Source organism: Malaclemys terrapin, chromosome 9 (genome assembly GCF_027887155.1).
Source record: "Malaclemys terrapin pileata isolate rMalTer1 chromosome 9, rMalTer1.hap1, whole genome shotgun sequence".
Taxonomy (NCBI): domain Eukaryota; kingdom Metazoa; phylum Chordata; order Testudines; family Emydidae; genus Malaclemys; species Malaclemys terrapin.
This window is the reverse complement of record NC_071513.1, coordinates 104890897-104903428: the sequence shown is the minus strand read 5'-3', so window position 1 is coordinate 104903428 and position 12532 is coordinate 104890897.

Genomic DNA, 12532 nt, shown 5'->3' with positions numbered 1-12532 from the left:
AGGAGCCTATATAAGAAAAAGACCCAAAAATCGGGACTGTCCCTATAAAATCGGGACATCTGGTCACCCTACTGGTGCCAGATCTGTGCTCAGACACTGGCTTGCTCAGGGCTCCCTTCCTGGGTGCTTCCCATCTGGAAAAGGGGGGCTAACACCTCACTTCCTACCTGCGGGAGCTGGAGGCAGAGGTGGGGGCGTGCATTGTGTCTGCTGTGCTGCAGGGTCTGATGGCTTGGATGGGGACAGCTGCGTTTTAAACGCCGACCCCTGCTTTGGTGGAGCGGGTAAAGGCTGATCTGGAACAAATCCTGGGCTGGCAAAACTCCAGTGAGCCGCTTCCTCCACTTCAACCCGTGAGCACGGGGAGGCCCAAGGTCCACCTCCCCTGCAAACCGGCTTTCCATTCATCCCCAGCCCTCAGACACGTCTCTTCCGCTTGGGATTATCTCTGCAGCATGACTTGGCCAGGATTCCCGCATTCCTTCCTCGGTGAACACGGCTCTGGGGCCCTGGCCAAAGCCCCATGTTGCTGACGCTGCTAGGTCCTGTCTGTTCCCATTACCTGCTCTCAGTCAGGGCTTTTTCAGGAAGGGGCAGGGGTGGAAACACAAAGGTTTGGACTTTCCATAAACAGTCACTTTCCTTCTGTTAACTCAGTGGAGGTTTTAACTTTATCTCACTCATCGGGGCAGCTGATCGCTCACTGATGGAGAACAGGCTGCAGATGTCTTCCTCATCTGAACATCCCACCATTGCCATGTCCTCGTGAAAGAAACAGCAATGCTCCCTTTTCCCCAGGGCTGCCGCTAAGCGCTGTTCAGCTCAGCCATTGCTGTATGGGCCCCGTGTAACAGTGGCAAGTTCGCCTGGGTGCTGTAGGAGAGACCCAGGATGACATAGTCCCTGCAGGCTGGGAGACCAAGTGTGGTGGTGATTTCTCCCCCATGCTGGGCGGGGATGAGGTGCGCCCTGGGGGGGAACACGGGGAGGCACAGAGGTCCCCAGTGGGCACACGGCGTGTCCCCAGTCATCACCCCGTAGCAGGACAGAGCAGCTAGGTTTCCCTCATGCGCCGCTGAGACTTCTCCGCATGGAGTGGCGTGTGCACGAGGGTGCAGAGAACACCACTGTGGCTGGATCTTTGCACCCTCGCAATCACGCAGGAGCCGTCCACAGAACAGACCTAAAGAAGGCCAGGCCTGGGGGGAGCAGGAGGCTGGTGTTTGGGGGCACAGAGACACCGGGGGCATAGAGTTCCTGGTCTAGGTGAGGGGCCAGTGCCTGGCTGGAGGGGGAGTTTTCTATTTATCCGAGGTATAAATGGCCCCTTTGCTGCAGAGTCTGGGCACCTCGCCCTCTTTACTGTATTTATTACTGCAACCCCCTGGGGGCAGGGCAGGGCTGGGCTCTCATCCCTGGGGGATGGAGGACAGTTGAGGCACACGCACCTGGCCAAGGTTGCACAGGAAGGCTGTAAGGGAGCGGCGAGCCTGGGTCCCAGTCCAACTGCTGCGCCATCCTTCTCTTTTCAGCAGGGGTTTGAATGGCAGCTGTTGACCTGGTGCCCTGGGAATGGCAGGTCTCCCAGGCAGAAGGAAGCGGAAGGAGTGTGAGGAAGACGGCGCTGGCAGGGCGAAGATGGTGAAGGAGGTAGATTGAAGGACGTGAAATAACTTTGCAGGAATCTTGGCATGTGCAATATGGGGGGAAGCAATGGGGTGATGGTAGCTGGAGAGAGAGGCCCCCGAGGTGGCTGGTGAGAGTGAGGTCAGCTCGCTGGAGGCCCTGTGGTGCTCGCGGGGGGCAGACGGTTTCCTCTGTGCACGTGCGTTTCCCTTGTGCGCTCCTGGAAAGCGATTCCAGGTCAGGTCTGAGCGCAAGACCCACTGCTTTGAGACAAGCCTTCCACAGCAGCGACCAGCAACTGGGGTGCCTGGGGGAGCCAGGCTAGGAGCAGAGGGCAATGAGGTGAGACTGGAGAGTGGTGGCACTTCGGGCGTGCTCTGGGTGTTGTGCTTCAATCCCACGGGGAGCAGCGGTCTGGGCTAGCGAGGTTTGTTCTGCTCTCGACAGGTTCTTATCCCACCCTTGTCCCTGGGGTCTGAGTCGCCGCTCAGACGAGCCTTACACGCCATGGCTGACGTCTGTCCCGTGTGGTTCAGCCTCCCGTCCTGTCCCGGAGGTAAGGGGGTGTGCAGAAGGGCGAGGGCCTTGGAGATCATCACCGAGCCCTTGAGCTTGAGTCACTGCTCTGTGGGAAGCCGGCGTGGGGAGTGGAGGGGTCTGAGGCGCTGGCGGGAGCTGGTGTAGGGAGCAGAGGGGTCTGAGGCCCTGGCAGGAGCCGGCGTAGGAAGTGGACAGGTCTGAGGCACTGGGGAGAGCCAGCGGAGGGGTCTGAGGCACTGGCGGGAGTCGGCGTGGGGAGCTGACGGGTCTGAGGCGCTGCGGGGAGCTGACAGAGGGGTCTGAGGCGCTGGCAGGAGCCGGCGTAGGGAGCAGAGGGGTCTGAGGCCCTGGCGGGAGCCGGCGTAAGGAATAGAGGGGTCTGAGGCCCTGGCGGGAGCCGGCGGAAGGAGCAGACATGCTGCAGAGCTCTGTGCTGTCGCCTCAGACCTGGGCCATCCCCTCCCGTGGCACAGGACATGCTGCCATTTCCTTGCCATGCAAGGGAACAGCGAGATCCGAGCTGTGATTAATCCGCGCCTCAGAGGCTGATGTCATCTCTCGCCATCTGATAGGGCCGGCGGAAACGCTGGCTCCCAGGCTGGCCGTGTTTCCAGCAGACAGCTCTGGCTCACGGCATGGCTGCGAGTGAGCATTGCCGGCTGCTTGGCAGCTGTGTGAGAAACTGGGGCCAAGGCCAAGGCCAAGCCCACGGAGCTGCTAATTTTAGCTGTGACTCTGATTTTCCAACCAGACAATCTCCGAATAGTGCCCTGGGGCCCTGGCCGGAGCCCTGCCGCCCCCAGCTCCACACTGGCCAAGGGAGCTGGGCGCGCAGCTTTGGGGGTGCGGGGCGAGAACCAGCCTGTCCGAGGGGGAGCGGGGACTTGCCCAGGGCTCCCCGGGGCAATGGCTGGGCTGGTGCCAGCGGTAATGGCGCCATCGAGGGCAGGCAGCTGTTTCGGTAGGAAATCCGAGACGGTCCCTGCCCCGATGACCCATGCAACCGGCAGGTACCAAGTGATCAGCGTGAGGGGGCAGGTGGCAAACGGGATAGGGGCTGGGGGAGCTTCCCCTGTGCCTGGCGCATGGGAACGCCCAGGCCACGGGCGCTGTCGTGTTTGTTTATTCCTTGTTAACGCTTGTGGGTATGTCCTGGGATGGCGGGGAGGGGGCTGAGGACAGGGAGGGCCTGTGGGGCCATGGACATAGGGGTGTGGCTGCTGGGAGAGGTGAGCATTTGGGGGGAAGTGGAGGGTGCCAGTGGGGAGGGGCTGCTCTGTGATGGGGAGGGAGGGCCGTGTGCTGTGGGGGTGGGGGGTTGAGGCACAGGCAGTGGGTGTGAGGAGGGGCAGGACATGGGGGCGGGGGGTGCAGGACAGCCACAGCCCCGGTGAGTGTTGTGGAACAGCTGCAGTCTGGCACGGTTATTTCCCTCCCCAGAGCAGCTGGCTCACTCCCGGGTAGCCGGGGCGGACGTGCCTGCTGCAACGCTCCCCGGGCACCTTGCCCCATTTCCTGTTCCCTCATTCACCTCCCCCCGTGGGGCTGCGCCAGGAGCTGATCTCCTGCTCACACAACTTCTAGGGGTGCTGGAGGTGCAGCACCAGTGAAATACCAGCGGGGGGGGGGGCGGCCTGCTGTCTTCCCCTGCTGAGCAACCCATGAACCCCCACCCCAAGCCCCTCTACGTCCCCTTTCCCACAGCAATCCCACCCCTCCCTCCGGGGGGTGTCCTGTGGGCCTCTGCCTTGGCGTGTCCCATTCGGATTCGGGGCAGAGCGCACGTTCTCTCTGCAGTGTACTGGACAGGCAGAGCACCACACACCTCTTGGGGGCTCGGGCAGCAGCCAGCCCCACACAGGCCCATCAATGGATGCTCAGGGACGCAACCCCATGCTCTGACTGGGAGTGGGCGACAGGAGATGGATCACTTGCTGATTCCCTGGTCTGTTCATTCCCTCTGGGGCACCTGGCATTGGCCACTGTCGGCAGACAGGATACTGGGCTAGATGGACCCTTGGTCTGACCCAGCCTGGCCGTTTGTTCTTACCCTAACGTTGTATAAAGCCGCTGTGGCCGGGGTGTGGCAGAGACGTGTTGGGGGGCTGCTGGGAAGGTGACGCCCCTCTGAGCTCCAGTACCGGTGGGTGCAGCAGGTTAGCAACATGCCTGTGATCTGCTGAAGCCACCTCTGCCCTAGAGCAGAAAGCCGTCGCAAACAGGCAGTGAGTGAATCCATCCTCAGCGAGGGACGCTCGGAGCCTGGGGCTGGCCTCTGATTTTGAGGAGGAGCATCTGGTGGTCTTCGGCACCCGCTGCGGCGGAGGAGTGAAAGCTCCAGGAGCAGAGTGCGGAGAGCAGCCTGGGGGCTGTGGAACGGCGATTTTGAAAGGACGGCGATGGTTTCCTTGTGAGAGGAACCCCCTGAACTAGACAGCAGAGAGCGGCCTGGCGAATCTCCTGGACAGCCCCTAGCTCTTAACGCACGGCCATTTCCTGACCTAGTTGTTCAGCATTGTCTCTGCTTGTCTGGAGAGGAGATCGGTCCCTTCGGGGAGCTCAGCCTGCGTTTCAGCAAGATCCCAAACACGTTCTCCATTGTGCCTCTATGAACGGAGCCGCACCTAGTGCTTGCAGACTATAGGTCTACACAGTGCTGGCCAGATCTCAGCCCAAATCCCACTGACGGCAGTGCGAATTCTGCAGGAGTTGAAGACTAAGAAAAACTGAGTAAGGGCCTCAGGATTTGACCCTATGTCAATCATTTCAACTGGATGAGGGAAAAATCCCGAGCCCTTGGTTATTTTTAAAGGCTAGCTAGTTGTTTTAGGCATACTTAGTCCTGTCCTATGTCCAACAGGCTCACAGCAAAACAGATTTGCTTTGAAAAATGTTTATCTCATCCTAAACTATGTCTATATGTTCGTGCTTGGCCCTGCCTTTGCTTTCCAGCTATGCTGAGTTCATTCCAGATCTGTCTCTGCTAACATCCCAGAGGGCTGTGCAGTGCGGACTTGTGCAGTGAGCTCAGGCCTGGGGGCTGGCGTCCCCCGATTTCTGTTGCTGATTCTGCTATCGCCTTTGGGGTGTGTGGCCGAGGGCAAGTCACTTACCTTCTCGCTGCATTTCCCCACCTGGAAAATGGGTTTAACAGTATTTATGAACCCACCTCAAGGGCTGCTGTGCTGAAACGAAATCAGCTGCAGTTTGCAAAGTGCTTTGAAGGTACAAGATGCTTACTACTGACACAAAGCGATGCCAGCCCGTGCACTAGGGGCAGTGCTGTGGGATCTGTGCAGAGGGTGGAGGACAGGTTATTGTTTTGTCTGTGATCATTCTTTGCAACCATGCGCTAATGCTACAGCGCCCCAGATGGAGAGCTCTGGACTTGGGAGCAGTGTCTTTGGGTGTTCATTGTGGCTCCTCCATCAGCCCCTGATTAAAGATGGTGCCTGGTGCACAGATCCCGAACGGGAATGGGCCTGAATGTGAAAGCAGAATGGTCTCCCTGCTGCAGAAGAGTCCCAGTGTCATCAGCCTTGTCTGCGCTGGCTTCGTATAACCCTAAGATCCCCATCACGCCACAGCGTGAGCACTAATGCAGCCAAAGTGCTTGCGGCTGCGGGGGTTTAATCCGCTGTTCTCTAGGCCGCCAGTGAGCAAGGGCAGGCAGCATGGTGGTAACACTGCCAGTGGCTGCAGCAGTCCTGCGTTCACTAGTGCTCGGGTCATTACTCATCAGCTCTCGTGACGGTGGGGAGCAGCCTCACGTAGAAACAGCTTTAGCTGTGGACGTGTTCTCTGCACACAGACACCGAGTACCTGCTTGCCGTGCTGCAAACATTCAAAACAAGGGGTGACCTCTTCTCCGAGATCCATTCCATCAGGAGCGGTTCAGGTGGGAGGTCTGGAACGCCTGCCCTTCCCTTCTCCACGACCCCATCTGCTGTCAGAACCAGAGCCGTACTGCCTTCAGAGAGTCGTACGTTCCGTGGCCAGAAGAGACCATTGGATCATCTAGTCTGAAGTCCTGCATAACAGACCAGGAGCACCTTTAGTGCTTAGGAAACTTCAGCTGGTACCGAATGCTGCAGTTCGACTCCTCAGCAATGCCAGCACATCGAATCGTAGGACTGGAAGGGACCTCGAGAGGTCGTCTAGTCCAGTCCCCTGCACTCATGGCAGGACTAAGTATTATCGAGACCATCCCTGACAGGTATTTGTCCAACCTGCTCTTAAAAATCTCCAGTGATGGAGATTCCACAACCTCCCTGGGCAATTTATTCCAGTGCTTAACCACTCTGACCGAAAGTTTTTCCTAATGTCCAACCTAAACCTCCCTTGCTTCAATTTAAGCCCATTGCTTCTTGTCCTGTCCTCAGCGGTTAAGGAGAACAATTTATCACCCTCTTTTATATCACAAACTTGTACCTATCCAAAGACTGTTATCATGTCCCCTCTCGGTCTTCTCTTCTCCAAACTAAACAAACCCATTTTTTTCAATCTTCCCTCATAGGTCATGTTTTCTAGACCTTTAATCATTTTTGTTGCTCTTTTCACTTTTCTCCCATTTGTCCACATCTTTCCCAAAGTGCGGTGCCCATTTCTCCAGTTGAGGCCTTATCAGTGCTGAGTAGAGCGGAAGAATTACTTCTCGTGTCTTGCTTACAACACTCCTGCTAATACAGCCCAGAATTATGTTCAGGTTTTTTGCAGCAGTGTTACACTGTTGACTCATATTTAGCTTGTGATCCACTATGACCCCTAGATCCCTTTCCGCAGTTCTCCTTCCTAGGCAGTCATTTCCCATGTTGTATGTGTGCAACTGATTGTTCCTTCCTAAGTCAAGTACTTTGCATTTGTCCTTATTGAATTTCAGCCTATTTACTTCAGACCATTTCTCCAGTTTGTCCAGATCATTTTGAATTTTAATCCTATCCTCCAAAGCACTTGCAACCCTTCCCAGCTTGGTATCGTCCACAAACTTCATAAGCGTACTCTCTATGTCATTATCTAAATCATTGATGCAAATTTTGAATAGAATTGGATCCAGGATAGATCTCCGCAGGACCCCACTTGATATGCCTTTCCTTCTTGAGTGTGAACCACTGATAACTACTCTCTGACTATGGTTTTCCAACCAGCTGTGCACCTATCTTCTAAGACAGGGGTTCTCAAGCTGGGGGTCAGGATCCCTCAGGGGGTTGCGAGATTATTACATGGGGGGTCGTGAGCTGTGAGCCTCCACCCCAAACCCCGCTTTGCATCCAGCATTTATAATGGTGTTAAATATGTACAAAAGTGTTTTTAATTTCTAAGGGGGGTGCACACAGAGGCTTGCTATGTGAAAGGGGTCACCAGTGCAAACCTTTGAGAACCACTGTTCTAGGGGGTTCATCTAGGCTACATTTCCCTAGTTTGTTTATGAGAAGGCCATGTGAGACCGTACCAAAAGCCTTATTAAAGTCGAGATATACCACATCTCTGCTTCCTCCCTATCCACAAGACTTGTTACCCTGGCAAAGAAGGATATTAGGTTGATTTGACATGATTTGTTCTGGACAAATCCATGTTCATTGTTACTTATTATCTTCTAGGTGCTTACAAATTGATTGATTATTTCCTCATTATCTTTCCAGGTACCAAAGTGAAGCTGTCTGGTCTATAATTCCCTGGGTTGTCCTCATTCCCTTTTTATAGATAGATCTATATTGGCCCTTTTCCAGTCCTCTGGGATCTCTCCTGTCCTCCACAAATTCTCAGAGATAATTGCTAATGGCTCTGAGATGTCTTTAGCCAGTTCCTTAAGTATTCCAGGATGTATTTTGTCAGACCCTGACAACTTCAAGACATCTAACCTAAGTAATTCTTACCTTGTTCTTTCCCTATTTTAGCTTCAGATCCCACCCTGTTTCCACTGATGTTCACTAGTTAGTCGTCCAATCACTGCTAACCTTTCTGGTGAAAACTGAAACAAAAAAGGCATGTAACACTTTGCACATTGCTGTGTTTTCTGTTATTGTCTCTCCCCCTGCCCTTATTGAGTAATGGGCCTACCCTGTCCTTGGTTGTCTTCTTGCTTCTCATGTATTTGTAAAATATTTTCCTCTTACCCTTTATGGTCCCTAACTAGTTTAATCTCATTTTGTGCCTTGGCCTTTCTAATTTTGTCCCTACATACTTGTGTTGTTTTTTTATATTCATCCTTTGTAATTTGACATCACACCTGTCCTCCACTCTCTCCTCCAGCTTCACACAGAAGAGCGAATCAAGTTCATGGTCTCAGCCCTCATCTTCGAGGGGCCAATGTCCTAGGCCCTTGGTACTTCAAAGATCGACTAAAGTTCTGGGATGGAGACTGGTCAGCAGCTCTGCTCCTCTGGCCCACTGGGGCTTTATACAGCACGGGCAAAACTTGTCTGTGTGCAGGAGAGAGATCTTCCTCGGGCTGGTCCCAGGAACCAAGGACCACCCCAAGCTCTCCACCTTCCTTCCAATCGCTCCCCGGCTGCACACACTTCTGCCTGTGTCAGCGATTCGCTGCATGGATTAACACACGACTGAAAGGCGTCCAGATACTGCCGTGATACGTGTGGTGTAAACAGTGACACAGAACAGACGAGAGACCCTCAGCCAAGGATTCCTGCCGCCATCCCGTAACTTCCGGTTGAGCCAGAGCAGATCTTTTAGAAACTGACCTCCAACCTCGATTTAAAGGTAAGGCCTCAAGGGCTGAAGAACCCAGGTAAATTGTGTTGCGTTTCAGGACTCGCCTCCGCCTGCAGGCATTTGTCTAAAGCGGCAGATCTCAGCTCTGTGGGGCAAGAACCAACATTGCGTCACAAGGGAGTACCCAGCAGGTCATGGCCCAACAAAGGATGAGTATTACTGTGTCGAAAGGTGGGTGGGTGGCCGAGCCCTGTGACTCTACATCAGTCGGTCTGACCCTTCCTTCTGTTCAAAGGGTCTAAGGCGACTATACTCCTACTGCAACAAACCCTCGTGCAAGAATGTCTGTGTGTAAGGAGCCCCGAATCCATGGCGGGGGATGGGGGAAGGGGCTTTAGATGTACATGGAATACTAGAGAAGGGAATAGCTGCTGAAGGGAAGCATTTTCCTCCCTGGGGTGTGTTTGCGTGTGTGTGTGTGTGTGTGTGTGTGCGTGTGTGCAAACAGCTTTCTCTACATCATTCGCTGGTGGATGGCATTGGAAACTCAGACATGTTCATTCACGTGGCAATAAGCTAAAGGGCTTGGATTCCATTCACGCGGCCGGGTACGCACAGAATCAGCCCAGGCCTTAATTAAGAGGAAACTCATTTTTTTAAGGGTTTGGGCGTCAGAACAAACGCAAACGCCCGGTGAAGAATGTAAGGGCTGCTCCGTTTCAGCCCCATGTAAGCAGTTTGGGAGTCTCAGCCTGGAAAGTATAATTAAGCATAACTCATCCAAACAGCTAGCGAGTTCTGCCTGAGCAAAGCCCCAGGAATGGACCCGCGCGCAGGCTTTGAACAAGAGTCTTTGTTTCAGTTGGTGTCATCCCAGAATCACCCAGCTCTCATGGCACGGTTCTCAGGGTGAGCAATCACTGGCGTGCTGCTTTGTGGCTGGGTCCTAAGTGGGCGTCGTCTCCTCTCAAAGGCCGATGCTCTCTGAGCTGGGGTTTGGCCTGGCGCGGAGGCTAGAGCACTGGCCGTGAGCCTGCTGTCGTGGGCTGGCTTTAGTTGTCTTTGATCTGAGGTTGGGGGCACTCCCAGGTCAGACTGGACAGGTGGAGTGGTCTTCTCCCTGACGTCGTGCAGACGTGGCATCAGGAGGAGATGCCATGGACAGTCTGTAGCCTGCATGTGTCTGCAATTCCCCTGAGCACCCTGCCTGACAGGGCCAGGGACTCGTGGGCTGCTCCCCCTCAGGGGTGACGGGACCAGTGACCCCAAGATTCCAGGCAGCCTTGAGGGGGGATGTTGCTCCCCAATAGATCTCTGCCACGCCGGCTGCAGAGCGCTTTCCTCCATCCCCTCTTTACTAGCTCAGTGACCCGGGGGTGAATCCTTGGCTGGACAGAGGCGCAGTGTTTGGCTCCAGGAATCATGTTCTCTGGGAAAGCAGCTGCCTCTCCCTCTGCGGCATATGGCTCAAAAACAATGTACTTGTGCTCTGTGACGCATTCCCTTTGCAAGGTGTCATTGGCCCTGGGGAGGGGAAAAGCAGTCCGGTCACTTTCCTGAATGGGGGGAGCCGTCGTGGTGTGGAGGGGAAGCTCAGGGCTCACCCCTGCCTAGCGAAGCCTGTTTGTTGTTCCAAGGTGTTTCCTGTGTCGGCGGAGCGGGAGTGTGAGGCTCAGATAATTGCAAGAGCCCATCTTGCAATTATGGAAAACAGGAAGAAGCCAGGAAAACACGAAAGCCTCGGAAATGCCTTTGCCAAAGAACCCACGTTGGAGCCTCTCCTCCTCCAGACATTGTCAGTATCAGCCCTTGAGTCACAGAGAGGGATGGGGACTCGCCCGCGGCCAGAGTGGGGGATAGAGCGCCAGGCCCCCAGTCCTGTGCTCAGGACACTAGCCCATGCAATTCTGTGCATTGGATGGGGCAGGGACGAAGGCATGTGATTTATTGCAGGACGGCAGAAGCACACTCCTTTATTGCATGGCTGTCATGAGCACACGTGTGCGCGCCGGGGGCTCCGTGCCCTCGTGTGTGTGTCTGTGTCCCCCCCATCCTTGCTCTGCACCAAGCCCAGCTGTTGCCTGTGAATAAAAAGCTCGGTATGTTGTGCAGTGACTGCGTGTGCCACGTCTCCTGCCGTGATTCTGGCCCTGCTGTTCTCCCGCGCTCGATCTTCCGGCCCTGGCTACAAACTCTCTGGTCTCTCTTGTACTTTCCAGTTTCTGCTGAGTTCGTCTCGTTCTTTCCCCTCATTCCGTTATTCTAAATTTAAATTATGGAGCTATACCTATCTCATAGAACTGGAAGGGACCCCAAAGGGTCATCGAGTCCAGCCCCCTGCCTTCACTAGCAGGACCAAGTACTGATTTTTGCCCCAGATCTCTAAGTGGCCCCCTCAAGGATTGAACTCACAACCCTGGGTTTAGCAGGCCAATGCTCAAACCACTGAGCTATCCCTCCCTTGGTCCCATTTCTCTTCCGGTGGCTCCCCCCCGTTCCGCCCCCTCCTGCCCCTGTTTATCTTGCAGTGTCTAGTTGTCTATCTGCGGAGCACACGTGCTACATGCGGACAATGCAGCTAGTTGGCCACATGCAGCATCAGGAGTAGCAGTTGTGGCCACCCCACGTGGAGGAAAAGAAGCGAGTCCCCTCATGCAGCCAGCAGAAGGGGCCAGGCGGGCGGGCCTGGGCAGGGGCCATCGTTGCTCGTGAGCTAACTCAGGTCCGTCCTGGTGGAGCGTTCCCGTATCGCAGTGCGATGTCATGGCATTGTGAGGTTGGCCTGACTGCCAGGCCGTGGCGTACGGTCGCCAACTTCCCTGAGGCCTCACTCCTGCCCCGCCCCCTCTCTGAAGCTCCGCCCCCACTCACTCCAGCCCCCCTCCGTTCATCGCTTGCTTTCTCCCACCCTCACTCACTTTCACTGGGCTGAGGCAGTGGGTTGGGATGTGAGAGGGGGTGAGGGCTCTGGCTGGGGGTGCAGGCTCTGGGGTAGGGCTGGGGATGAGAGGTTTGGAGTGCAGGAGGGAGCTCAGGGCTGGGGTAGGGGTAGGGGATGTGGGAGGGGGTGCGGGCTCCAGGATGGAGTTAGGGTGCGGGACGGGGTTCTGACCTGGGGCAGGTGATTGGGGTGTGGGAGGGGGTGCGGGCTCCGGGACAGAGTTAGGGTGCGGGACGGGGTTCTGACCTGGGGCAGGGGATTGCGGTGTGGGAGGGGGTGCGGGCTCCGGGACGGAGTTAGGGTGCGGGACGGGGTTCTGACCTGGGGCAGGTGATTGGGGTGTGGGAGGGGGTGCGGGCTCCGGGACGGAGTTAGGGTGCGGGACGGGGTTCTGACCTGGGGCAGGGGATTGCGGTGTGGGAGGGGGTGCGGGCTCCGGGACGGAGTTAGGGTGCGGGGCGGGGTTCTGACCTGGGGCAGGGGGTTCAGGGTGTGGGCTCCAGCTGGGCTGCGCTTACCTCAGGTGGCTCCCGGTCGGTGGTGCAGTGGGGCTAAGGCAGTTTCCCTCCTTGCCCCGGCTCCACGCCGCTCCTGGAAGTGGCCGACATGTCCGGTCCCTAGGCGGAGGTGCGGCCAGGCGGCTCTGCATGGTGTCTGCACCTGCAAGCACCGCCTCTGCAGCTACCATTGGCCATGTTTCCTGGCCAATGGGAGCTGCGGAGTTGGCACTGGCTGCCAGGGCAGGTAGGGAGCCTG